At 41.2% G+C, this 26534-nt stretch overlaps 1 protein-coding gene across 1 annotated transcript in view; it reads left to right on the top strand.

The window, feature by feature from the left end:
• Window positions 1-26534, top strand: part of TIAM2 (TIAM Rac1 associated GEF 2) — a 219611-nt gene that overhangs the window by 66154 nt on the left and 126923 nt on the right. The window contains exon 2 of the mRNA XM_081033788.1: window positions 15875-15968. The gene's annotated coding sequence lies outside the window, so the exon portion shown is untranslated. The remainder of the gene's footprint in view (window positions 1-15874; window positions 15969-26534) is intronic.

Here is a 26534-nt window from a genome sequence, read left to right as displayed (position 1 = left end):
CCTTTTTACATACCTTCCTGATGTCTGTTACGTTGAAGTAAAGGTGTTTTGATGAGTTCTTTATCAGTATTTCTGTTAATGACCTTCCCAACGGGCGGGATTTGCAGGGTTACCAGAAACGTGTCTTAGTTAGGAGGCCTCTGGAGACCTAGTTGGGCAGTGGGAACCCGCTCTCTACTTGGCACAGAGCACTTCGTTAGTTTCTCATTGACATGCAGAACAGTGTGCCATCTAGATATGGAAGGTTCCACCCTTGGCTCTTAATGACCTCTGGGGATTTCTCTGCCACAGGTGCTCAAAGTTTCCAGTCCCTTACCACATTACTTGGTTTCTCTCTTCTTTAAGATTTGGAATGGACCTCTGGCTTTCTCCATTTCTGGAGCTCCTCTCCATTCACGGGTGCTAAACACAAAGGACTCTCTCATCACCTTCTATAGGTACAGAAAGTCTGGGAGAGGCTTTGAAACATCTGCCTTTCCCTCCTCCTTCCTTCATCAGTCTCTAAAGAAGGAAAGGGGAAATTTAGAGCTTGATCTCTCCACAGATATGAATTGTGCTTCCTCTTTAGGAGACAGACGTGGTTGCCTTTCGTTTGGGTTTTGAATAACATCTTGCTTTTTTCACTCTGCCATTTTCATTCGTGTCTAGCACCATCCTCCTGCCCTAGGTTGTATGCAATCATCCTTTTATGACAGGAACTGGAACTGAATCTGTTTTTCTTTTTTCTCTGCATAACCTCAGTGATGTCCTTGTGCATAATAAACACTCACTAAGTCTTGGTTAATCCATGAATTGTAAGCAGGAAAAGCCCTTACTTACATTTAAGAGATTTGGCTAAACGGAGCTTTATACGTAGGCGCCCCGTTTTACAATCTTTTCCTGGTTTCTGATTGTCATCATAAAGACCTTAAGTGTTTACAGAAGCTTTCGGATGAGGTAGAGGGTTATTCTATTCTCTAGTTAATGTCTCGAGGCTATTTTTACCTGAGGGTCGACAATTATTTTGGACATAAATATAGTAATATTTGCTATCCAGTGTCTAAACATAACTTTCTGGCGACCTAGAGGCAAAAAAATAATGTTTGGGGCTGCATGCCCCAGTTATTAAGTATCGCTAATTACATTATGAAGCATATAATCGCTCTTTTCATTGCCACAGTATAAAAATTCACACTTTTTGTTATTATAGGAACCTCCCCCACCCCTAACCTGAATGCCCCCTTGTGGAGAGAACTTCCAGGACATAATATAGAATTAACTTTCCCTCCTTTTCCCAAAACTTAAAAAAAAAAATTCTACTAGCACCATTGGAAAGAAGTTATATTTATGTGAAAAATATATAAGGATTCCGAGAACCACCACCACCCTACCATCTGTGGGGGTTCTGTGGGGCACCAGGCACTGCACTGGCACCAGGGCACACAGTGAACGTAGCAGACACCCTTGGTCTGAGCCACATCCTCATGACCCGCCTCCATTTTCAGACACAGCTTTGAGGGATGGTTGAGTGTGGTTTCAGACGCACTTTGTGGTGACACCCTTGTACCTGCTCTGGGACCAGTTTTCCGATGCTATGGGGGCCCACTTGGTGTGCAGGCACAGACCAGAGATGGGAGAAAGTTAACACCCCTGGGCATGGTCCCAAACGAATGGGGGACTGAAGCCAATGGACAGATACGCTGCCTCTTTCCTCCAGGGGGACAACTCCGGGTGGCATCTGCATGGCTCCAGGAGGCCCCGTGGAATGGACGCCCTGCTGTCCACGGTGTTGACCTTGGTAACACACCCTTATATTGGCGGTCTGATCTTCCCTGTTTCTCTCCCTGCTCTCTCCTTCCTTCTCCCTGGGCTGACTCCCAAAGGAACCATCTGCACCCAAGCCCTTATCTCAGGTTCGGTTTCAGGAACGAAGACAGTGGTACAGTTTGTTCCCTTGAGTTTGCAGTGAAGTAGAAGAGATGTGCATGGATTAATTACCTACACAAAAATATGTCATCTCAACTATGGAAAGCTTTCTGAAGGAAAAGGCACTTGTTTCAATGAGAAGTGGACCTGCCCTAGCTTTGAGGGTAAGGGAAGGTAATAATTAGGATGGGGTGGGGTAAGGAATAGAGAATACCCTTTTATTTGGTTAACTTGGTTTAACTGTTTGTCCAGTTGGTACACATTCATAATGAATAATGCTTCTGATAGCAAAACAGTTTAGCAACATCGTTGCAACAAAGTTCATGAACTTAAATGTCAGACCTCATACATCTCAAAGTAGAGATTTATTATCCCTTTTATGTGATGTTAGGGAAGACACCTCAGAAGAACCACATAGGTTGGTTTTGAAAATGAAGAGAAATTTGCCAAACTTGAGAAAACCAAGAGGAGCATTAGGCCAGGATGGAAGGTATGGGTGCAGGGAGCACACAATATGCTGTGGGTTGCAGAGCATTTGCATTGGTAGCTGGAGAGGCAGGAGCTGGAAGCATCCATGGAATTTTGTATGCTATGAAAAGAAGTTTGGGATTTTTAATTGTAAAGGATGGATAATATTGAAAGGTTTCAAACTGGAGTGTGACAGGACCCAATTTGTGTTTTAGAATTATCCTCTGGCTGCTGTGCAGGAGAGATCTGTGGATGGAGAAAAGACTGGAAATATTCCAGTAGGAAACAACGGAGGCAGAGGGCAGGTCAGCTTCTAGGGGCTGAGTGAGCACAAGGCAGCGGAGAAGAGGGAGGCAGGTGAAGGAGGTAGAGGGAGAACTGACACCTGGATGTCTAAACGCAGGCAAAGAGAGGCAGGGGTAGGATAAATGATTCATTACTATCTGTGAGAGCAGCTGGACAGAAGGGCCGTTATTCTAACTTGGGTACCCAGAACCAGGTGATCTCAGGAAATAATAACTTCAGTTTGGGTCATTTTGATTTTGAGTGGCACGTTCCGTAGGTCGATAGGTAGGTCTGGAGCTGAGAAGATCCATTTAAGCTGGAGAGGGAGACCTGGTTGTCCTCGGCGGCAGCGAAAGGCATGAAGTCACCCAGAAGGAGAATATGAAAGGTAAAGCGATGAGGACCAAGCCTGGAGCTCAGGAACGTCCAAGGGAGGGGTGGGGAGTGAAGGAATCCAGGAGAGGACGGAGGTCCAAGAAGTTGCATAGGGAGTATTGCTTATTTTACATTTTATGGGAATTGCAAAATGTTATGGAAAAACCGTAGTCTACAGTTAGCATTATTAAAATAGATTCTTTTTCTATTAGGAACTAAGTCAGTTTTCTTTTAGATAACTGCTTGTAAGTTGGTATTTCTTGTGCCTACAATCTGCTGTTAAAGTTTAGAAATCAAAGGACTTTATAAAGACCCTGTATTAGATTGCATTATTATCCATTTTCAGTTGCCCCTGACTCTTTTCCTGTTTCAGATTGACTAAGTACTTTTATCGAGGGGCCTGAGACTATAGCCAAGTCCTACTTTACATAATTGCGATATTATACAAATGTTTCCACTTCAGTTTGATTTCCTCTGGTTATACACCCTGCTTCTCACAGAGGCCCTGAGTATTTCACCTGGATTACAGAGCCAGAAAGTGAGGTTCAGGGTCACACCCACCATAGCAGCTGAGGAGCAATTAGAATTGAAGGGCCTCTGGTCGTTGCTTAGCAGTGAATTGCCCCACCTCCTCATAATTAAAAGTGTAGTCATAATTCTTACTTCAAACGTGACATTTTCCTACCTGCAGCAGACACTCTTAGAAGAAGGATTTTGAACCTTCCCATAGGGCAGAGTGGGAGTGCGTCCCAACAAATACTCATTAGCACCTTTCATCCCCAAAGATGAAAGATCTTTCAGACATCAGTAATCCCCACAAAATCCCTTTGAGGCTGGTGGGTGGAAAATGCAAGGTGAATCTGGACAGAGAAGGAGACCCAAGGGTGCTGTTCCCAAAGCGGCTTGTTAGTGGATCAACACTAAAACCAACATACTGATTTTATGATGTGAAAGAAGACCCACTGCAGGTACAGTCCTGCGCTGATGAGGCCACGACGATACCAGGCCCTGCATCAGTCATTAATTCATGACGAATCAGTAGTGAGACTGGCATTGATTTGCTGATATGCATACAAGGAATTTTACCAAAAGACAGACTTCATTGTGAGCTCCTCTGCACTCCAGAGTTAATTTACTTCTGAAATTAGTTCTTTGCAAAATCGTTAGTGTATTGTGACTTAAAAATATCCGTATAAGGTTTAAGGATATTAATCTTATCCAATAAATTGAATGTCATGATAATCTTACTTAACATATTTGTCAAATTGTTATTATCAATAGGTCTTTTTCTTGTATGTTTATTAAGTTCTTCCTGAGGGATTAAGCGACTCTTAGTTCCTCAGCTGTGACTGATGTACTTTCTGACTTCAGGACTAATCCCAGTGCTATTGAAAATAGTGTCGGAATCTCAGAGAACTGTCAGCAGAGGTGGATATGGGGCCTGCAGTGTCACTTGGTCACCTTGAGACCAGGGCCGAGGGGAGGGAGAGCACGGGAGGCGTGGCTGGTGGCTGGTGAGAGATGAAGTGCGTCCAGAGCCACTCTGGACAGGGACATGGGGTGCAGCGTGGGGCACCGGAAGGTACCAGGTTGGTAATGTGACTCTGGCTCCTCCATATTATCTGCTCTTATTGTGGGAAGGAAATAAGTGTTAGGTAGTAAGGGGAGACTGGGGGGTTGGGTTAAATATTCAAATTGGATAATGTTCAAAAACTCCTCTGGTTAATTAAGTACAGAATAATTACAACAATGTGCTTAATGTCATAGGGAATATTTATAATGAAGTCCAAGTTCTGTTATAGCGAAAGATAGAGATAAGCTAAATAGAATCTTGGCCTTTTTGTGTCACTGCTTTGGAACTGAAAACCAAAAACTCAACAACCAACCGTTAAAGAAAATCTTTATCCTTGTCTTTTTTATTTTAGTTTTCTTGGGGGTTGAGGAGATAATTACTCTACCTTTTCTTTCCTTGCCTAATGCCACTTGGGAGTCCCTAGGGTTTTGAATGAGGTGAGAACAGGATTTGACAAAGGAATTAATGTAAAAACACTGGTGAAGGCGGCAGTACGTGTCACAGAGTTAGTGGGGACAGGTCTGGGAGGTCACCTCAGGCAGGAGTGTGATGGCGGGCCAGCCAGCAACGTAGCTTAGAGCCTGAGGAGTTATTGATAGTAGTTGGGTTGGGGTCTGAGGCATGGCGGGGGTGGGGTGGGGGGAGAGTTCCCCGTGATGGTGTAAGAGGTAGAAGGGGGTGGCCCACTCATTCTGGGCCCTGAAATTATGGTTCGTGTTAAATTCCTAGGCTGTACCTACCATGTTTCCCCGAAAATAAGACCGAGCCTTATATTAAGGTTTGCTCCAAAAGACACATTAGGGCTTATGTTCAGGGGATGTCATCCTGAAAAATCTTGCTGGGGCTTATTTTCCGGTTAGGTCTTATTTTGGGGGAAACATGGCAAAATACCTTTCAGGTGCTAAAAATCGACAAAAGTGTCATCATCCTCCCCACCCCATCTCCATTCACAGCCGTATTCTAATTGAAGTTTTAGTTACGTATCCTCAGAAAATACCAGATAATAAAATACTTATGGGAAATATGCACTAATTCTATCTGAAGTAATTAAAATTGGAGATCTGAAATCCTTTCGATCTAAGGAAATTCTGTGATTATAGTTGTTTAGTGATATACCAATCATTTAGGTCTGGTAACTGTAATTTGATGCTAACTGGTGCAGACTCTCTGACTTGGTCCTGAGAGGAGGTAGAGAGTGATTGCTGAATGGACGGCCACAGGAAGATCCAAATCCGGAAAACAACACCTTCAACCACATCTACACTTCTGAATAGTATTTGGAATCCGAATCTTTCCCCCCAAATTCTTTTTATTTTGCATGTAGTTGAATAATTCACATGTAATAAATTTGCCATGAACGTATGTTAACTTATCAACAATTTCCATTATTTGCTGTACATTGGGCCCAAAGGGTAGGAAGCTGTTTATTCTACAAACTCCTAAAGCATGCTGAGTACATTTCTTAGTGATAGGTAATTTTTCTTAAAAAACAGCAATCCTCTAGGCTTAGCCGATGCTAAACTCAGGCTAAAACCTACAATACCTGTTCAGAAGTTCCTTGCTTGTCTGGGATTCGAGGAGACCTCAGTGCCCTAATTAATTTAATTACCATTGATTTTAGAATATAATGAAAATAATTTTAGACTATTGCTGTAGATATGAAAACATAACAATCTTCAAGTCTAATTGGACAGGTTTCTCAAGTTATAGTTTCCCTTGAACTTGTAATTTACCTACCTGCTCAGTTCCTAGAGAAATATTTTTGAAAACATCTTTTACAATATTTGTTAGTAACGAACATTTAGGCCTTGGTGTTACTGAGTCATCTTGCCAGCCATGCACTTGTTAAAAATAATTCAAAGTTTTTATTAGTTCTTCTCACTGTGGAAGAAAGCCTGCATTTCAACTCCAGGATTCCAGAAACCAGGGTATAAGAAGAGAGAACTAACCTTTATTATTTAACCTTAACTTGGACTTGGCCCTGTGTCAGGTAATTGAAAGATATTTTCTCATTTTGTTTTCACAACAGTCTGGGGGAGTGGGTATAATCATTTCCATTCTGCACGGAGGAAAATCAGGTTTAGAGAGGCAGGTAAACGAGTCAGGGACCACCAAGGGGCAGAGCTGGACTTTGCCCCCGACCCGTACCAGGAACTCCCGCATTCTCATGAAGGAGCCCTTTTCTAGACATTAGGATTTCCCAGTTATTTTCAGCGTTACAGCCGAACTGCTATACCATTAATGCCTGTTCAGTGTTGATGTGTGGTGACGGTCCAGTACTGGTGGGAGGGCTCATTCATCGCTGGCTTGTGACTTCTGCTTTTGAAGTCGTCTTCTAATGACTGAGGCACAAGTGACAGCCTGGACTTCAGGAGCCTCCATTTTGGGGTGTGCTGATCAGCTTCTCTCACTGCCCACACTTCATGCTATGCCCTTCACACTCGATGCTTCTCCAGGTCAGGTGAGGTCACAGGCTTCCTGGTGTCTGACCTTCTCCTATGCTGCCTTCCTTACGGGCCTCTGGTCCCTCACATCCAGGTTGGATATCTTCTCAAGACCGGGTCCATCAGCAAGGCGGTCATGCTCTGCCCAGCCTGGCCATCAAGTGGTCCTTGTCGAGCTCCCCGGGGTGGGGGTTGGGGGGCGTCTCCCAGGTGCTCAGTGATGGTCTGCCCGGTGTCACCCCCGGGCAGTCTTTCTTGATCCCAGCGTGTTCTCATCCTCTTTCTTTGTAAACCAAGGGAACTTTCTGACGTTCTTCACAGCGCCATCTTGCCACCATCCCAGATGGCCAGTTTATCTTGCCCCGTTATGCAATGTATAACGTCTTCTTCCCTAACTCTAAGTCCTTTGATAAGTGCTGCTGTGCTCGACTCACCCGTGGGTCGTGCATTCTCAGCCCAGCAAAGCACCTTGCTGTTAATTGGGACTTACAGGTTACTAAATGTGAAATGACTTACATGTGAAGTGCAGTCAGTAGAGCTGGAGATTCAGGTGTACACAGGATGAGACTGGGGGCTGCATTTTTGGTCCTAGCATTTGCTTTATTCAAAAAGCTCCTAATGTTGGCTTGCTTCTTGGGTCATTTTGATTTGCCTTGGGTGCATTTTGATAATAATAGAATGAAACAGCAGCAGTCGTTTGACCACTGGGAACTGTCACATGTGGTCCTTTCTGCTAAATTAATTGATGAGTCAAAAACCAAAGCAGCCTGCTGGCACGTATTTTTCTCACCTTTCAGAAAGTCATCCTTCTGTACAGTGGCTATCACTTTTGTGTTATAATAACATCGTTCAAAACCTTATCTCTGATTTCCATACCATGGACGTGAGAACCACAGGGCCTTCTCTTAGAGCTGAAACCTCTTTCTTTCCCTGGTACTCTTTGTCAATGGGAGGCCATCAAAACATTTACAAAGAGTGTTTAAAAGAGAATTTACTGCAAAACCCATAAATTTTTTATTTTCAGGAGTAAAGTTCCTACATGTTGTGGGCAAGGTGTATAACCATAGGTTGTCTTTTTCTTAAATATTTGACTTAGAGCAGACATTTAGGTAAAAACAACATGACATCTTCAAGTGTCAAGTCAAGTATTGTATCTTTTAAATTATAGTCATAAAATACTCTGTGGTACATTGCTATAAAAACAACATCTGAAATAGTGTTTCACACCCTCACCAACATCCCGGCCTTGGGCTGAACCAGAGACATGTCACCAGAGGGCAGGTTAACAGTTAGAAATGAGTGTGGCCTGGGATGACCTTGATGCTTCTCTGGTGGGATCTATGGCATGAACTTTCTTAGCCAAGTTCATGACTCTGAAACCATTTCCTGTAGGGCCACAGGGAAGAGGCCAATTGGAAAATATTTCTTTATCCATTAAAACATTAGTTTGGGCTCTGTCTTCAGGAAGGAAACATATGACAACTTTGAAAAGTTTAGGAGAATGAAATATTTTAGTCACCTACAGAATCATTTTGTGGCAGTGTGTAGTATTAGAGCATATGAGAACTGACCTTTCTGTATACTACCTAAATCCAGGGATTCTTGACTCACCCAGTTTGTTGGTTGTTTTGTCCCTTCCTCCATCCCTCCCTCGTTCCCTTGCTCCATTCTCTCATTCTCCTCCTATAGTCATTCAACAATTGTTTACTTTTAAGGCACTGTGGAAAGATCATTGGTTTTTATAAACGAATCCTCTGGGGAAAACCCCACAAATTTCTTTTCCATAATATGCCGCTTTTCAGCAGTTATGACTGGTCTTGGAATGAGGTAAAGTTATCCTTTGTAAAATGCCTCTGGCTCGGTCAACAGAGCTCTGAGACAAAGGTGGGGGCCGCCTTGATAAATTATTTCCTGGGATCCAGCCTGGGCAGGCAGGTATATCCTGCTCTGTAGTTGTAGGTTCCCTGAGAGTCATTCATTCCACAGGTATTTGTTGATGCTGTTTAATGTTTGATTCCCTATAGATGGCTCAGAATCTAGAGCAGATTCGAACACACTTCCTGATAGAAAAGTGGTTGATGAATTAGTTTTCTATTTGCAGTTTCAGGTGCTTGCCAGTCAAAGTGATGTACAAATGTTTATTTCCTGTTTTAAAGTCAATAGAACCTCTCATTCCCCAACCCCTTTCACTAAAGGCGCATTTGAATCCTTAATGGAGGGTAGCTTCTACTTGTGTTTTGTTCTGTTGCTCACACCATCTTTTATAAACTGTAGTGTACTACTTTGCTGATTCAATCAGTGGTACCTCATTTGATTTCATTTGTTTGCTTCTTCCATCCCTGTGCTTCAGTTACTGAAAAGGAAGGATCGGGGTAAAGGAAATGATAATATTGTACAAATATTAGCTGTTCCTATATTGAATGAATGATTATCATTTCTTCAGTAGTTCCTTTCACTGTTAAAATTGGATAGTTTGCCTATTATAAAGATAGAGCTTTATTATGCTGAGAGTGTTGTGTTGGTGGAACTAAACGGGGGAGAATGAGAGAGATGGAGAGGTGTAAAAAGACAGTTAATTCTGAGGCCCTGCTACTTCTTAACCACCACCGCCCTATCCAAGCATCTTGTTAAGTTTGGGAATTGTCTTCTCTCTTCTCTTTCATCTTGGAACAGATGCTAGGTGTGATGGGGGATGGTTCAGAGTGTAGGTAGGGCTGGAAGAAGAAGTAGAGGTGGGCAGGCCAGTCATCTCCCCGGAGAGGAGGACAGCAAAGCAGCTACTTCCTGCTGATGATCCAGGTGACCTCCTGGCCCCACACAGGTTTAAGTTTATGTACAAGGTGATTGCCTGACTCAGGTGTTTTCCGTGGGCCTGGCATTGTGTTGTAAGTGGGGTGTTAGCCTCCCCTATTGCTGAATGTGTGTGACTGTTGGTGCACGGGTGCTATGCTTTTGGACATAATAAGGAATTACTATACTGCGGTTCTCTAATGAAGAAAGTCTCGCAACCCCCCTCACCCCCGCCTTCCTCCCTCTATCAGTCACTGAGTTCTGTCAGTCAACTGGGTAAGGGCCATCCCTCCGTCTGGAAGCCACAATTCAGTGGTGGCTTGAAGACAGCAATGCTGAATCAGTTTCTTTAGTCTCGGCAAGGGATGGGATAGGATCGTGAGAGGTGTCTTCTCTTGTGTTGGAAAGTATGGGGACAGGTGTGAGGTAGATACGAGGGTCAAGGAAATCAATACGATGCCAGACATATGCTGCCTCAGGGCTTCAGGTCAAGTGCCCCGAGCAAACCAGGTGTAAACTCATGGCCTTATTTGACCTGGTGTGGAAATCCTGTCATGTCACCTTGGCTGTAGCCCTACATGTTGTAGCAGGTTCAAGGGCAGGGAGCATGGGCAGGGCCAGCCTCCTCCACAGGAGGAGTGCCTGAGAATATGCAGACCTGTTTGGAACCTTCGTGGGATTCCAGGAGAGGACACTGAGTATGGGGAGTTTTTGTGACGTAGGCATCATTGTTATGGTACGTGGCTCACACTTGAAGACTGGGCCTGGGCTACTCCTGCGTTTCCACAGCATCTCCCCCTGGGGACTTTCCTGTCTCCACACCGTGTTGTGACCGATGACTTACAGGCTGTGTGGGACTGTAGCAGGCTCTCGGCCACCATCCTATTCCTGACACTTAGCATAGTGCCTTGAACACAAGAGATGTTCAACAGATACTTCTTGAATTGAATTAAGTTAATAAATGCCCTGCCCGTTAAGCACTCAGGCTGTACTTTGCCCCCTTTTGCATTCTTGAATTTTGCCCCTGGATACATGAATTTTATGGGAATCCCAGGCAAGCCTTACTGTAGGCAGAGGGCTGCCTACGAGCCAAAAGGATACGCCCTGTCCTGCTTCCGGCTGTTCATTGATTGTTTTGTGTGTTTCACATGAGCTGTTTTGGAAATCACATGGGCCTTGCTGTAACTTGGTTCGTAGTAAGCAGTAAATCCGGGTCACCCCGTGCACAGAAGCCTGTCATGTGGGGAGGGCAGACTGAAACTTCCTATTTTCATTGTAATTAGTCTTCCTTTTATCACAGCTGTCTGACATAACGTAGCCTACTGGGCGACTGGACAGTCTCCCTTTGTTAAGGGCAGCACCTGATGCCATCAGCTTTGTGCAGGAACAGTGTCCTGGTGTCAGTGTGCGGGGCTGGTGAAAGTTGTCCTGTCAGGAAGGCGTTCGGCCCCTCAGGAGACAGTCTTCCGTAATGCCTTGGAGGCGGAGCCACGGAGTGGTTTGTTCCTTATTGCTGAGAGACTGAAATAATAAATACCTGTGAACGGAGATTCTGGAGGGGCTCAGTCCCATGGCACAGACATTGGTCACACCAGGGGTTAAAGGAGACAGGAGTCCCATTTCTCACTCCCAGTCCCTTCCTGGCTCCTGGAAAACTTCCCACTAACTACATTGTTTCCCTACCAACACCCAGTTGAGTCTCTGAATTGATAAACTGCCCAGCAGATAGCAAAGTTCAAAATAAACCCAGAAACGTTAAGACATGTTTTTATTCAGAGAGATGGGGGTTACAAAGGGGATTTAAGTTGAAGAAGACATGAATTTTGGAAAGAAATTTCTCGGAGAAATTTTTTACCCAGTTGGGGCATAATCTTTTTACCCAGTTGGAGTAGGAGGGGCGTATTTTAAGGGCGTGGGTTAAGTTTATCTCTCTCTTCCCCAGCAGTTTCTCCTTGACCTGTGTTGGGAGTTGTGCTCAGTGCTGCAGGTTCTCACACTCTGTCGCCCGACAGTGAAAGTTCTGTAAGCACTGGGCACTGTCAACCTCGTCCAGGGCTTGACAATAGGCCTCTAGACTGGTTAGTGCTCTAGCTGTGCCTTAGGTGTGGCCTTCCTCTCTTTTAACTATGGTGGAGCGGGAGGTCTGATTACATTCAGCTTTTAGGGAAGGTTTGTGCATAGAACCTCTAGCATTGTAAAGTCAAACAGATTTTTATCACAAGGGAGGAGAAAGTATAAAATATATTCATGTTCAATTGAAATGACATCATGGTGCCAAGCAAGCTCAGAGCCTCCAGGAATGGCTGGTTTTCAGGCTGCAGAGTCTGAGTGACACCTGTTGATTGATGACTCTGTCCATACACGGTACCTATGTGCTGTTATAGACATAAGCACACTGTTTGTATAACTGAAAACACAGAGTTGCTAGACCTATATTATAGATGTTGTTTACCTAACACTGCCTTGAATCTCATAGACTTAAATACACAGCGGGCAGTTAGATCTTCCATGGTTTTTGGGAATGCCTTCGAGTGAAGAGGATATCTTACTAATAACACAGCTGAGAGAATATCCACTTGTTGAAGAAGAGTTGTAGTTCATCCATCTAGATGAGAGGTCATTGTTCACGTGGCCCTGCAATACATACGGGAGGTGGAAAAGGGTGCAACGAGGGCACTGGGATTTAAGGGAGAGAACTTTTGGCAAGTACCAATTTGTCACCGGGGCAACACCACTGTCATCTGCTCTGGAACAGAAATGATGGAGTTGTTTGGTGATCTGAGGGCTTGTCATAGTTCTTTCCCACTGTCTGTAGCAGGTCTCATTTATCCTTTCTGCACCCCGTTTCCTTCAGCTACAAAATGAGCAGGGTTCAACTTGGTAAACTCTGGACTTAAATATTTGATAATCCTGTCTAAAATAATTTCAATCTGAAACGATTAGTAATTACATGAATCAGATTCTCCAGAGAAACAGAACCAGTAGGAGCCTGTTTGTCTCTCTATCTATCCATCAATCCATCCACTGAGAGATTTTAAAGGAATTGTTTCACATTATTATGGGGGCTGGTGAGTCTCAAATCCATGGGACAGGCCAGCAGCCTGGAAATTCAAGCAGAAGTTGATGTTGCAGTCTTGAGTTTAAATCCTGCATGGTGGGAGGTGGAAAAGCCAGGCAGGGTTTCTTTCTGTGTTGCAGTGTGGTGGCAAAATTCCTTCTTTGAACTTGAGGAAAATGCCCTAACTGAGAAATCTCAGTCTTTGCTCTTAAGACCTTCCACTGATTGGATGCGACCCACCCACATTATGGAAGGTAATCTGCTTTTTTCAAAGTCTACTGTTTTAAAGGGTAATCACATCTAAAAAAAATACCTTCACAGCTACCTGTAGACTGGTGTTTGACCAAACAACTGTGTACTGTAGCCTAGCCAAGTGGACACATAACATTAACTATCACAGTAGGTAAGTTGTAACGTCCCTTTTATTTGTAATATAAGTCATGTGATGGAAAAGCAGGCTAAATTAAATCATATCGTATTAGCAATTTAATGCATCAGTTCTTCCATTGATCCATTCATCATAGACTTATGAAGCACCCATGTGTCAGGCATTGTGCTAGACATCCGGAAAACAAAGTCTGATGAGCCCCTCACTGTTGTTGTTGTTTTATTTTATAGAGGATTTTATTCACTTCAGACGGAAAATGAAGTCATATGTAGAAATAAAATATTTGTTGGTTTGGGGATAGCTTGAAGGATGTGACAGACAATAGTTTACTCAATCAATTCCATTTCTGCCTTTCTCCCAAAGCTTACTCTTCATACCTGCTGATTTAAGGGCAAGGCTACAAAAAAATGGCTCCAATCTCCATTCATGACTTCTTTGCGTGGAGTCCCTCACTTTCAAAGCCACTAAAATCTAGGAAAGGAGACAGGCAAGTGAAAAAGAAATATTAGGTTGGTGCAAAAGTAACTGCGGGTTTTGCAATTGTTTTTAACCTTTTAAATCTCAATTACTTTTGCACCCAACCTAATAATTGCAATGCAATTGCCTATATTAGGTAGAGTGGTGAGGTGAAGAAGGGAGTGATAACACTTCATTTCTTGGGGAGAGAAAGGAGGAGTTCAGGGAGGGCTTCACAGAAGAGGAGACGACTTACACCGGGTGTTGAGGAGTCATGAGGAGTTCTCCAGGAAGGAGGGAACAGTATACGCAAAGGCATGAAGAATAAAAAACTGTCACACTCATGAAATGGCAAAGTATTTAGAATGAATGTATGGAGAGCTTCTGTCGAGTAACAGGCTTGAGACACAATAGCTCTCATTCTCATTGGAAAAATTAAAATGTGACAGATCTTGTATTTTATAATTTTTTTGGTTAGCAAATTAACATCAGGCCATTAGTAACATATGACAGTTTTTGGCTTTTAAAAATGGTCAGTATAATCTATTTAGATAGGGCTCACTGAAGCTTGTTTTATTTTCCAGTCTTACCACTTAAAAATATTTTCTTGACCATGCTGGGTTCCTTACAAAGTGAATTAAAAATTTATGTCTACGTAAGGTTTATCCTATGAGGCAGGCATTTTTGACCAAATATGTCAGGTTTCGAAAAACGTTCTCGGAATCAATTAGGCCACCTTGGGCAAATGAGTCTGCCTCATTAAATTCTCACCTGAGTTGGGCTGGTTTTTAGAGGTTCACCCATAGGATAATCGATGAGACTATTCATGAAAACTGTTACCTGTATTGTACCTAGTTAGACAGATGTATTTGTACAGCATGAATGTAATAACCAAACATTTTCCAATAACGACAATTTACAATGAAAGTAATGTATTGCTACTTCGATTGAGCATTTCACTTTTCAACCACTTTATTATTTTGTGAGCACTACGCCATTAAATACTTAGAATAACCCTGAAGAGTAGCTAATAAAATATTAATTTTATAGTTGAAGAAACCAGGGGCTCAGACAGTTTAAATAACCAGGCCAGGCTCTTTCAGGTGGTAACGGGGAAGCTGGGGATTGAACCCCAATCTTTTGGTTCCCAAATCTACATTCTTTATCAAGGACTGTGACCCACTGTGCACAATTAATATCATAACATAGTATCTTGTGTACATAGCAGAAGTGAAATAACGGCTTATCAAAAGACAAGTCTCACTCTCTGCAAGTAATCTGTTTAACGTTTTAAACAATGAAAGGAAAGGGACTTTCTGGTATTTTGGCTAATGGGACCATAGATTTTAATATCACTGGGTATCATATCAAATATAGGAAGAAGGTATTATTGTCCACAATAAGAGAGGACCCTGAAACCACCTGCTTAGTAACAAAACTCCGACCCTGACCTAACCCACGATCACTATCCTTGTTGGGGTCATGGCTGGTCCCTCTGCCAAGGGATTGGTGGCCCCATTAGGGATCATTTCCCGAACTTCGAAATAGCATTCAGATCTCAGCCTAGTTGCTATCTCCGAGAGCCATTTCCTGAGCTTCCAATTTCAGTTAGCCTCTTGTCACTCACTATCTCATCATCTTCTCTCTGCATGGCACCATATCACTGTAGGATATTTTTCTTATTTGTTTTCACTACTTCCTCCCATTTGAATGAAGCTCAGTGAGAGCAGAGACTTTCTTATTCACTGCTCGAGCCCCACTTCTGTATTAATAGTTTGATCACAGTAGGCCCTGCCTGCTCTCTGTCTGTCTGTCTGTCTATCCATGCATCTCTCCCCCCTCCTTCAACTTTCCCTCCCTCCCTCCCTCCTTGTATCTATGAATAAAATGCCTTGGCCATATGAAGTTATAGGATGAAGCCTTAAATCGGCTTCTTCAGGTGGCATGCGGGAAGACCCTCATATTTTCTCTATAGTTGATCACTTAACCCTTGAAGTTTTTCTTTTAGGTGCTCTCTCTTTGAATCAAGCACAAGATACAGCAGAATGCTGAGAAATTGAACTTTAATTATAAAATTCTAATTTTGAGAAATTGTTTCTCACCCCCTCTGTGTTTTCGTTTTCTCTTGCCAGGGCATTGTGCTTGAATTACAAAGACACCTCTTCAGGCAGCACACTCTGGATGAATGAATGGTTACACTAAGTGTCATCCACACTACTTCAAGGGGTAAGTTCTAGGCACTTGTGTATCTCAGAGGGGTCAATACATGTCAGTTTGTATATCTTGTGTGTCTATTTTCCATGTAGCTCTGTCGACTGCTCTTTGTATGCGGACCTGAGTGGGGAAAGCCACAGTGGGGTCCTCAGGTACTGATAACTGAGATCTCTGCAGGGAATTGGGGGCCAAACCTGAGTGGTTTATTAACGCACTTTAATCTGATATGTGGGGTGATCCTCTCTATGTGGAAAACTGTACGCCCATCCTCTTTGGGAGCAGAGGTGGAGAAGTTACAGCCTGAGAAGTGTTTATTTCCATCTCTTTACATATCAAATATTGGTACAGCCCACGCTTCAACCCCAAACCAGCTATGATCTCCTGCTGAAGAATGAACAGATCGTGAGTATATACGAGGTCTGCCAGTTAAGTTCGTGAACTCATCCTAGAAAAAGTGCCACATACCTCTTTGCTGAATACCACTATGGTCATCTTAGAAGTACTCCTCTTGGGAAGCTATTTGCTGATGCCAGCGCTTAGTTCACCCTTTAAAGCAATTTTGAGACCCTTTCTGGAATGGCCAACAGAGCTGTCATCATATTACCCTTGATGCCCTGAATGTCATCAAAATGTCTTCCTTTCAATATTTCCTTTATCTTCAGGTAAAGAAAGAAGTCATTGGGGGCCAGATCAGGTGACTAGGGAGGGTGTTCCAACACAGTTATTTGTTTACTGACTAAAAACTCCCTCACAGACATGCTGTGTGAGCTGGTACATTGTCGTGATGCAAGAGCCATGAATTGTTGGCGAAAAGTTTAGGTCGTCTAACTTTTTCGTGCAGCCTTTTCAGCACTTTCAAGTAGTAAACTTGGTTAATTGCTTGTCCAGTTGGTACAAATTCATAATGAATAATCCCTTTGGTATCAAAAAAGGTTAGCACCAACATTGCAACAAGTTTGCGAACTTAATTTTCCGACCTTGTAATTCCTAGTTGGAGCTGTAAGATCAGGTAAGCTTAGGAGACTTGAAGAAACCACCAAGGAAAGGTAAGGTTCCATCTGTGATGTTCAGGCTGTTTCATTTTGACTGGGGCGTTTTACTAGTAGATGTATTAGTGTTGCAGGTCACGTACTAAAACGGAAAACTGATTCTGGCTGGTTCTGGGCTGTGGATAAGCTTGGTTGGGCTTGCAAAAATATGTCCCTGACAAGCATTGGAAGGATATTTAAATTAGTTGTCTACCTTTAAAAACTGAATATTTTACATAAAAGCAGAATTTTCTGTGTTTCTTAAAAATGTGGTTTCATCTGGCAACATAGAGTTCTGTATTTCCAGGTGGATCTGGGTAGCTCCCGGCCCTTTTGGGAAGATCATGCATGGCTGGTTGCTGCTGTCCCCACCCCTTCACGCAGTGTCCCCAACACTGAGTTTTTTCACTTAAGTTGTTTTTCTTATAGTAGAATGGAGAGAAAACTGAAAAAGTTATACCTACTTCTGTATTAGTAGTGGCAAAACTAAAGATATTTCTGTAGCGTTTCATATTTCAAAAAAAATAGAACAGAGCATGTTTTGTGTGCTGAGAAATACTGTACAAATTTAATTTGCAAACAAATGGTTTCTGTTTCGTAAGAATACAGCAGTCAGGCCTGCTTCATTCGTGCATTTTAAAGAGACCTGAAGGTACATGGGTGTGACCCCCACTCTGGACTGTACAATTTTCCCTCTTTGTTCAGACACAACTTTTTTGCTTTTATTTTAGGCTGTTTCCTCTCTCTCAATAGCACACTCGCTCTCCTTCCCTAAGATCAATTGTTGGGTCTTCGTAAAATGGGGATAGTGTGTAATTTGCACACTCCAATGGATTCTGGAACTAGGTTCCAATCTGCCTTCTCCTGTGAACCCCTAACGCTTCCTAGACTGTCTGCCCCAAACAGATGAGGGTCTGTCACCTCATGTACTGTGAGTGGGGTTAGCAAGTGGGTCTTAGCCTGCTAAGGCTCAGACCAGTCTTAGGTATCTCTCTGTGTGCATTTGATTTTTAGCGAAAAAACATAATCTGGTTTTGTTTGCTTATTATGTGTCACAAGGGTGGTTCTGGCTTCATCGTGAAGATAAACTGGAAGGGAGGGAGCAGGGAAGAACCACGAAAATTGACTTCTGTTGTTTGTAGGATGATTGGGTGAAAGAGCGGAGTGGGGTGTGTGTTGATAACGATGGAAAGACTGGACTTAATCAGTGGAAAATTTTTAGGACGGCTGATTTGGAGTCCCCAGAAGGAATTCTCATCTCTCAATTGGTTATTAAACAGTGAAATGTGCTTCCCAATGGGGCTGGGAATGTCCCATCACTCAGTGTATTTAGGTGGGGAAGAGTGGCCCATCTGTCAGGCTCCTGTGGGAAGTTCTCAAATTAGAAGCAAGATGGAGCTGGATAGATGACCTTTCTGGTCTCTTCAAAAACTCGGATTTAATTATTCTCTGAATTAAACTGATTAGAAACCTTTCAGCTTAAACAATTTCACTTCAGCCCATAAAAAGAAAATAATGTGAGTGGAATGAGAGGCTGAATATAACTTTTTAATTACATTTAGTTCTGGGCAGGTGACTTGTACTTTCTTAAATGTTCCAATATAAACTTTCAAAAATGTTGTAAGCAGATGTGTCTAGTGGCTAGTATTTATAAGCCAGGATTTTACAAGCATATTTCCTAAATGATTTTTCTACTGAAAAATTTCATTGTACCTTAGCTGAAACTCATTTTGCAGTTTTATTTTTGGTAGCATGATTTTTAATACAGATTTTTATCATTTATATAAAATATTACCTATTACTTATTATAAACCATTCTATTTAATTCAAAATTTAGGATTTTGCACATTGTTAGTAATTATCAATTGTCAAAATGTTTTTCATTTGGATATATGACCTACAGAAAAAAGTCTCTTTAAAAGAAAACTTGTGTTAAGAATTTGTTTTCTTTTTAGATTTTTATGTCACTAAATATTTGTGCATTTTTGCAATAGTAATTAACTGGTCATTTGGTTAAATTATCGGGCCTTGCTTGTTATGTAATATAAGGTATCACTTGGACTTAATAAATATTTATGCCGTAAAATCTCTCATTTTCAAAAAAAACAACTCTCATTTTCATGAAAATTGGCTCATTAAAAAAAACTTTTTTTCACACATCTAATTTCTTTGAGACACTTAGAAAAAGTTTGTATTATGAAATTTAGACTTCTTGTGGCTTTAAAACAATACATGCCATGCTAGTATTTGGAATTATCTTAAAATTTACTTTTGATTTTAAAGACGTATGGTCGTGGGCTGTTCTGGCATCTTCTTGAGGTCACAGCAGGCTGGAATGTGAAATGCTGCAGGAGAACAGCTGGGGAATTTTAAGCAGAAACTGTGAAAGTTTTGCTTGCTGGGCATTGATAACACTGGGGTGGCTTATTTTAAATAAAGGGGACTTAGAGGCTTCTGACACTAGGATGTAAATTACAACATGCTATTCTTCCTTTCATGTTCACCACCACTGCCACCACCAATGTTGTCTCTCATTCATTCATTCATTCATTCACTCAGTGGATATTTATTGGGTATTCACCACGTGCCAAGTACTTTTTATTTTAATTATTTTTTTTATTTTTATTTTTATTTTTATTTTTTTTTTGCCAAGTACTTTTTAAAGTAGTGGATTTAGCCGTAAACATTTTAAACAAGGTCCCTGCTTTATGGAGTTTGCATTCTCAGACAGGCCTTGTGTTACACTATCTGCATGTACTATTTTACGTAATTCTTACAACAGCCCAGTGAGGCAGCTAATATTACCCCCATTTTACAGATTAAGAAACTGAGAGATTAAGTCACTTGTCCAGTGTCACACAGCAGGGTCTGAGGTCATCAGGGCAGAGGGTCTCTATAGCATGGGCCCTGAGCTGTTTTGCTGGCCCCCTGGGAACAATGAGTGGGTGGCAAATGAATTGCACATGTCAATTGCACATTTGTGTGGGTTGCAGTGTGGCACGTGGGAGGTAGAACCTTCACACCATGGCAACTTTGGACATGAAGAAAGCCACATGCTCTCATGGTATTCTCGGGGCTAATTTGGAAGCATTTGGGTTCAGAAAAAGACTTGCTAGGTTGGTGCCTTTTGATGATGTGGGAGAAAAATCACCTCCCCAACTAATATTTCTGTGGATTTTGGGATTTTCACATGGCTATTTCACATGCGTCATTTTCTCCTAGTATTGCCTTCAAGTAGGACAGTTTTTAATGGCATTTTTCAAGTTCTATGTTATTTTAGCCCACATTATTTGAAAAGTTGGTTTTCTGTCAGAAACAGCAGCCTAAAACTGTTTTTGGAATATGAGCATGTTACGGAGTCTTTTGCTCACGTATAATTTCATCAAAGGTGGGTGTTTACGTATGTGAAAGATTATTTACCTTTTTGGGATCCTGTTTGGATAAAAGTAATTTTATATTTTTAACCATTATTTGTTATTATTACTATCTTATGTTTATGTTTTACCAGATGAAGTCCTTAGAATTGGTATAGATTATCAATGAAGAGTGATGTTTGGTGGGATATTCTTTTTGTGTTGTTTGTTTGACCTCAAAAGTGAAGAAGAAGGAATTCAGTTTATTGAATTTTAAGCAGAGAGTTTATTCCTGACAGCTTATATTATTTTGAAAAATGTATTTTTTGATGTCACTTTTTCTTATAACTATAGATTTACATCCTTATTTATATTTTTATTTGTGATATATGTTACTATTATCAACCCCATTTTATGATGAAGGAAATGGGATTCAGAAGGCTTCTAAGTTACTAAGAGATGAATTGCTAACCCAGGTCTATTGGCTTTGAAGCCTGTGTATTTCCACTATACCCTGTGGCCTATATTTTTATTAATTCTGATTTGTCATGTGGTGATAGAGTATAAGATATTTATGTCCTTGATTAAAATTAGGTTAGTAACAATTTTTGCTTGGTCTTGACTAGGCATATAGTAAAACACGGTATTTTTGTAAAATTTTAGTTTTATTGAGGTATAATTGACATATAATATTGTAAGATATATGAAGTGCACACATGGAGATTTGATATGCAAGGTGTGATCAAACAATATGGTGAATGTTTAAATAAAAAATTCTATATAGTAAAAGACACATTGCCACTAATCCCCCTGAAAATATTCCCACTCACTTCCAACACACTTATACGATCATTCTTACCACTTTCTGAAGCAGTTCTGGAAGTCCTCTTTTGTGAGTGTCTTTAGTTGTGCTGTCATGGCTGCCTCGATGTCCTGAATCGATTCAAAACGTTTACCTTTTGTGGTCACCTTATCTTTGGGGAAGAGCCAGAAGTCACACAGTGCCAGATCCCATGAATAAGGTGGATGAGGGCACACCGAAATGTTTTTATTTGACAGAAATTGTCGTATCAGAAGTGATGTGTAACATGGAGTATTGTCAAGATGGAGGATGAAACCATTTGCCCATTTCATGTAATGTGCTGTTCCTGATCCATGATTTATGGCACACTTTAAAACACACCTTCTCTCGACCGTAGCACACCCCCAACTGACTACACCGAACAAGTTGAAACTTGTCACAAACTGTTACTGAGGTTCCATGTTCCACTTCCCTTGTTGAAGATCCCTGCTTTTCCATTGGATTGCGCTTGGCAGCAGCATTTACCGTATTTTGTGATCCCAATGGAAAGGCTCTGTGTCACACATCGCTTTTGGTATGACAATTTCTGTCAAATAAATACATTACAGTGTGTCCTCATCTACCTTATTCACTGGATCTGGCACCATGTGACTTCTGGCTCTTTCCAAAAGTCAAAATGACCATGAAATATAAATGTTTTGAATTGATTTAGGACATCGAGGCAGCCATGACAGTGCAACTAAAGACATTCACAAAAGAAGACTTCCAGAACTGCTTCAGGAAGTGGCAAGAATGATGGGATAAGTGCGTTGGAAGCGAGGGGGAATATTTTGAGGGGGATTAATGGCAATGTGTCTTTTGCTGTAATATATTTTTAAAAATTTAAACATTCACCATATTGTTTGATCACACCTCATACATATGTAGTGAAAGGAATCCCCCCATGTAGTTTTTAACATACCCATCAGCTCACATATTTATTTTTTATTTAAGTTCTACTCTCTTAGGAAATTTAAATTATATAACATAGTTTATCTACGATAGTCACCATGTTTCACATTAGATCAAGATAATTTGTAAAAATACGGAAAAGTAGAAAGACTTATACAATGAACAATAAGCTCACCACTTGAATTCTATAATTTTTACCATTTTGCTATATTTGCTTCTCGTGTCATTTTGCATTGTAAGTTTGAGAATAGCATACTTCTTAAGTAGTAATTTACATAATTCTCCAGATCTTTGCCAAGGAATTTAATTTTAGATGCCTGTTAACACATATGTCCTGTTATATTATTATCTCAGAATGAAGCATTAGGTAAAGTCTAGTTTGATGATTTGGAAACATGCTGCTTTTTGTACTTTTAGGATGGAGTGCTAAAGTGAGAGTATTTTACTGTAGTTGGGCAGAGTCTAAAGAACTTGAAAAAATCTTACATAGTTTGAAACCCCAAGTGACTTTATAAACTCACAGAACTAAAGTTATTCGGGTGACTTCAGTGATAAAAAATGGAACCAGACAATGCAAACCCATTGGCACTGTCTGAAGAATGTTGGAGATGGTTCAATCTCACAGGCAGTGCTGGCATACAGAGATGTACATATAAACGGTACCAAAAGGTCAGAAGTGTCTTAAATCGGGAAGTAGGAATAGAACAGGGGCATGCAAATATTTCCATGCAGTCAATTGTTTTGATATTTTTTCATCTTCAGAAGCACATCTCTTTAAATTTTCTTCTTCCTTCTGACATAATTCCTCTCCTCCCTTCATAGCAAGTAGTTCTTGTCTCAAGGTTATATGGAAGAAATATGCTTATTTTATGCTGGCTGAGATTTTATTTTACTTTTTTGTTAGTAACAGAAATGATGTTGCTGGATCTAAAGGAATAAGAGCTCAAATGACTCAAGAGCATTCTTTCTTTTCCCATATTTACCCAGAGTATTTTTTTTTAAATACACACACACACACACACACACACACACACACGCACACATGCACACGAACACACAGTCAAACTAACATTTTGGGAATTCCCATGTTTTCTGTTATGTGACTTGGCTTCTGTGGCAACCTTCTGACTCTAGCCCCAGGGGTTGCGGTTACTTGGGTGGCATGTTCTGGCTCTGTTACTTGCTGCTGACCAGCTGTGTGACCTTGAGCAAGTCACTTAAGGTCTCCGTTTCCTGATCCGTGAAGTGAGGGGATTGGGTTAATGCAGTTTTACAGGTCTACTCCACCAGGATTAAAAATTCCTTGTTTCTGTGTTCACATGTAAATTTTTGTGGAGATTCGATTAGTTTTTATAACTGGTGGACTGATGATCTTATGTAATGGCTCTTACTTGCCAATTAAAATTAGAAAGTGTACCTTTAAGCATGTATTAAGTGCATGAAAAAAAATTCTGCTTGTGCACGAGTGTACCCGTATGTGTGGATGTATATATGTGTACGTAATGACTCATTTTTCTCCAAGATAAGGAGTTAAAAGCTTATATGTCTAAAGTACAATCTGGTCTTTAACATTAAGTAAGAATCTTGTCTTTTGCAAGTATAGATTCAGTCACATTTTAAAATAATGAAAATATTACCTTAAAAAGTGGTTGTCACGTATTTGTCCAGGATAACTTAAAACTTCTGTTTAAACTATTTTCTCCTATAGAATATAATTTCAAAATTTTAAACACTATGGAGATGTAATCCTGTTCTCCCGCTCAGCACAGCCCCTCCAGTAACTAATACAAACTGACTTGAAAATGTTGCTTTATCTTTTGGGTATACATCAAATTGAAGGTCTTGCGTCAAAAGATGTAACAAAACTTAAAAACCCTTGAACCTCTGGTCTATCACTTTTTTAAGGCAACAGAATGCATATTTTTGATAAAATTATGACCTATTGGGATGACAAAAATTGCCAAATGCAGGACACTATAGCTCAGCTAACTTAAAAATGAACTAACTCCGGCAAGGAACGTAGAGTAAGTGTACACCCGATATTTTGCAAATCACAAAATTATTTTGAAGGGCTGCTCCTGAGGCTGAGTTTTTATGACCGTAACATTCCAGCTGTGGTTTTGGAGACAGAATGTTTACTACCACTTTAAATGCAAGGACGGTCGGTAGGTGTGTATTCTTACTGCTAAAAGGCTTAAAAAAGCAGCTGAGGCTCCCTTCAAGTGAGTAAACCTTTATTCAGCAAGCTTTGGAGCCGCGTTCCTATGGAACTTTGGTGGTAATTCTGGAATGTGGGTCCAACAGCAGCGCAGTCATGGGCGAGCCTGGCGGCTCCAAGGCCGGATGGCAGGCTGTCCCGGCTAATCGCTTCAGGCAGCCCATGGAAAACCACTTTCTGGTTAACTCTGCATCACACACTTCCACCAATGGAAAAAATTGAACATGATGAGGGTGTGTAGCTAGCAGACAAAAATATATCCAGCATTGCACAGGATCTGTTTTTAGCCCTTAACGGCTGAGTCTTTGAGTGTTAGATGCTGTTTCCTGCCTGACCATGGGCAGACAGAAGAGAGAGTTCGTGGATGTGCATAGAGACCTTGACTTTGTGAAACTTTTTCTACTAATTAAGCGAGTCTGAGAAAAACTGGCTCCATCCAGAGTCTTGGCAAAGGTAAGGTTATAAATGTTTGGAGTTGAGACGTGATTTGATATGTGAGATATAAATGGTTTTTGACATGCTCCTTTGGCAATATTTTATTTTGTACTTTATTTTGTGTGCTGGCTTTTCTTTGTTTTACATTATTTTGTACATGGGCTACAGACATTGGTGTGCATAAGGGAATATTACCTTTCAATTTGAGTGTCTATACGCTTTTAAAACCTATGTAGTTGTCCACCCCACTTAACTAATTAATTCTCCAGAAGCTGATGGCATATACTCTGCAGACTTATTTTTCCTGATAGCTCAGGAAAGTGCCAGCTTTCAGACTGGTCATGGTAAGGCATGAATGATGATTACCTTATCTTTGTGAGGCACAAAAGGAAATTAAAATGGGGCATAGTTTGTATTTTGCCGTTTCCTGGTTATTGTTTAACCTCACCAGGCCTTAGTTTTGAGCTGAATGCGCTACTCAGTTGCTTTTCAAACTGGTAATTTGAGGTACACTGTTTATTAAAGTTTGTCCTTAACTTTTGTTTCGAACTTTCGTAAAAGGCAATGGAACGCCTTGTAATCTAAATGTGAGGGTCACCTTGTTTAAGGAGAGGGATTGATTCATGTCGTCAGCCCCCAGAGTCTGCTCATTCATTAGGCATTTGTCTCCATACTGAGTTTATCTGCAGAGATTGAGAAAGTCTGGCTTGGCATATTGCTTCCTCCTCTTTACGTTCATTTGGCCAAGCGTGTAATTCTCAGCAAATTGGTAGGTGGAGAGACAGAAATAGGAAGCTTTATTGAAGTTGTTGTAACTTGGGAGATTATTTATAGAATTTCTGGAGAGTAAGGATATGGCTGAAGAGCTGCTACAGGTTTTCCTAACACGTGGAAGCATTTCACTGTGGCCCCTCTGTCTCACTTGGGGATTCTAAAGTTGTAAACTCACTTTCAGTATGATGAGATTAGGAGTTATTTCAGGCTGGACAGTGTGTGTTCCTTTTCAGTGTGTGTTTTCTGTGTGGATATATATTTTGCATCAATTCCTTCACTCCCACAGGAATGTCTTTTAAGGATGGAGGAATGGTGAATGCTGTCCAGGAAGATAAGAATTAATAGACATTGGTACCATTTTATTTATTCTTCTTCTTGTGGATCTAGAATGTGTTGCTAGGACAGAGCAGCAGCCACTTAGAGCAGGAAGAGAGCAAGCACTGCCTTCTTCTCTATCTAGTCAAATTAACACTTGTCAACTACTTTGATTTTCGCCGGAATTCGTAGACAGAAACTGAAGTCTGTTGAAGAACCTCATGACTCCAATCCATGCTGACCAGACTGTACACAATGTTTTGAATGCAAATAGATAACACCTTTCCTTCAATATTTTCATGCAGAGGGAGTGACTTACAAAGCCCTCTCCTTTGACCAGGCCTATTCAAGGATGCCAGGAAACGCAAGATAAGCCTTAGGCTCCTTGTCAAGAGATTATCCTTCTGAAGTGGTTCCCCACTTAACCCTTAAGTAAAACAGATGATTCTGTCTAGGTGGTCCAAGATTGTGTTTGAGAAGAGCCATATTCCTTTTTCAGAGATTTAAGGTTAGTGCAGGGTCTCTACAACCTCTTTCTAAAATAGATGTCAATGGATGTGGAAAGAACACAAAGGGGAGCCTAAAGGGAAAGCCTGCACGCCTTAAATATCTGATGGGACACGTTTCTGTGTCTCCATGGGCCTCCAGGTTTGCTCCACTTTGTAAGATTCATTTATGTGGACATAATAAATTACATTAGTC

The sequence above is a fragment of the Rhinolophus hipposideros genome (assembly GCF_964194185.1).
Source record: "Rhinolophus hipposideros genome assembly, chromosome: 3".
Taxonomy (NCBI): domain Eukaryota; kingdom Metazoa; phylum Chordata; class Mammalia; order Chiroptera; family Rhinolophidae; genus Rhinolophus; species Rhinolophus hipposideros.
This window is presented reverse-complemented; position numbering and strand designations above follow the sequence as displayed.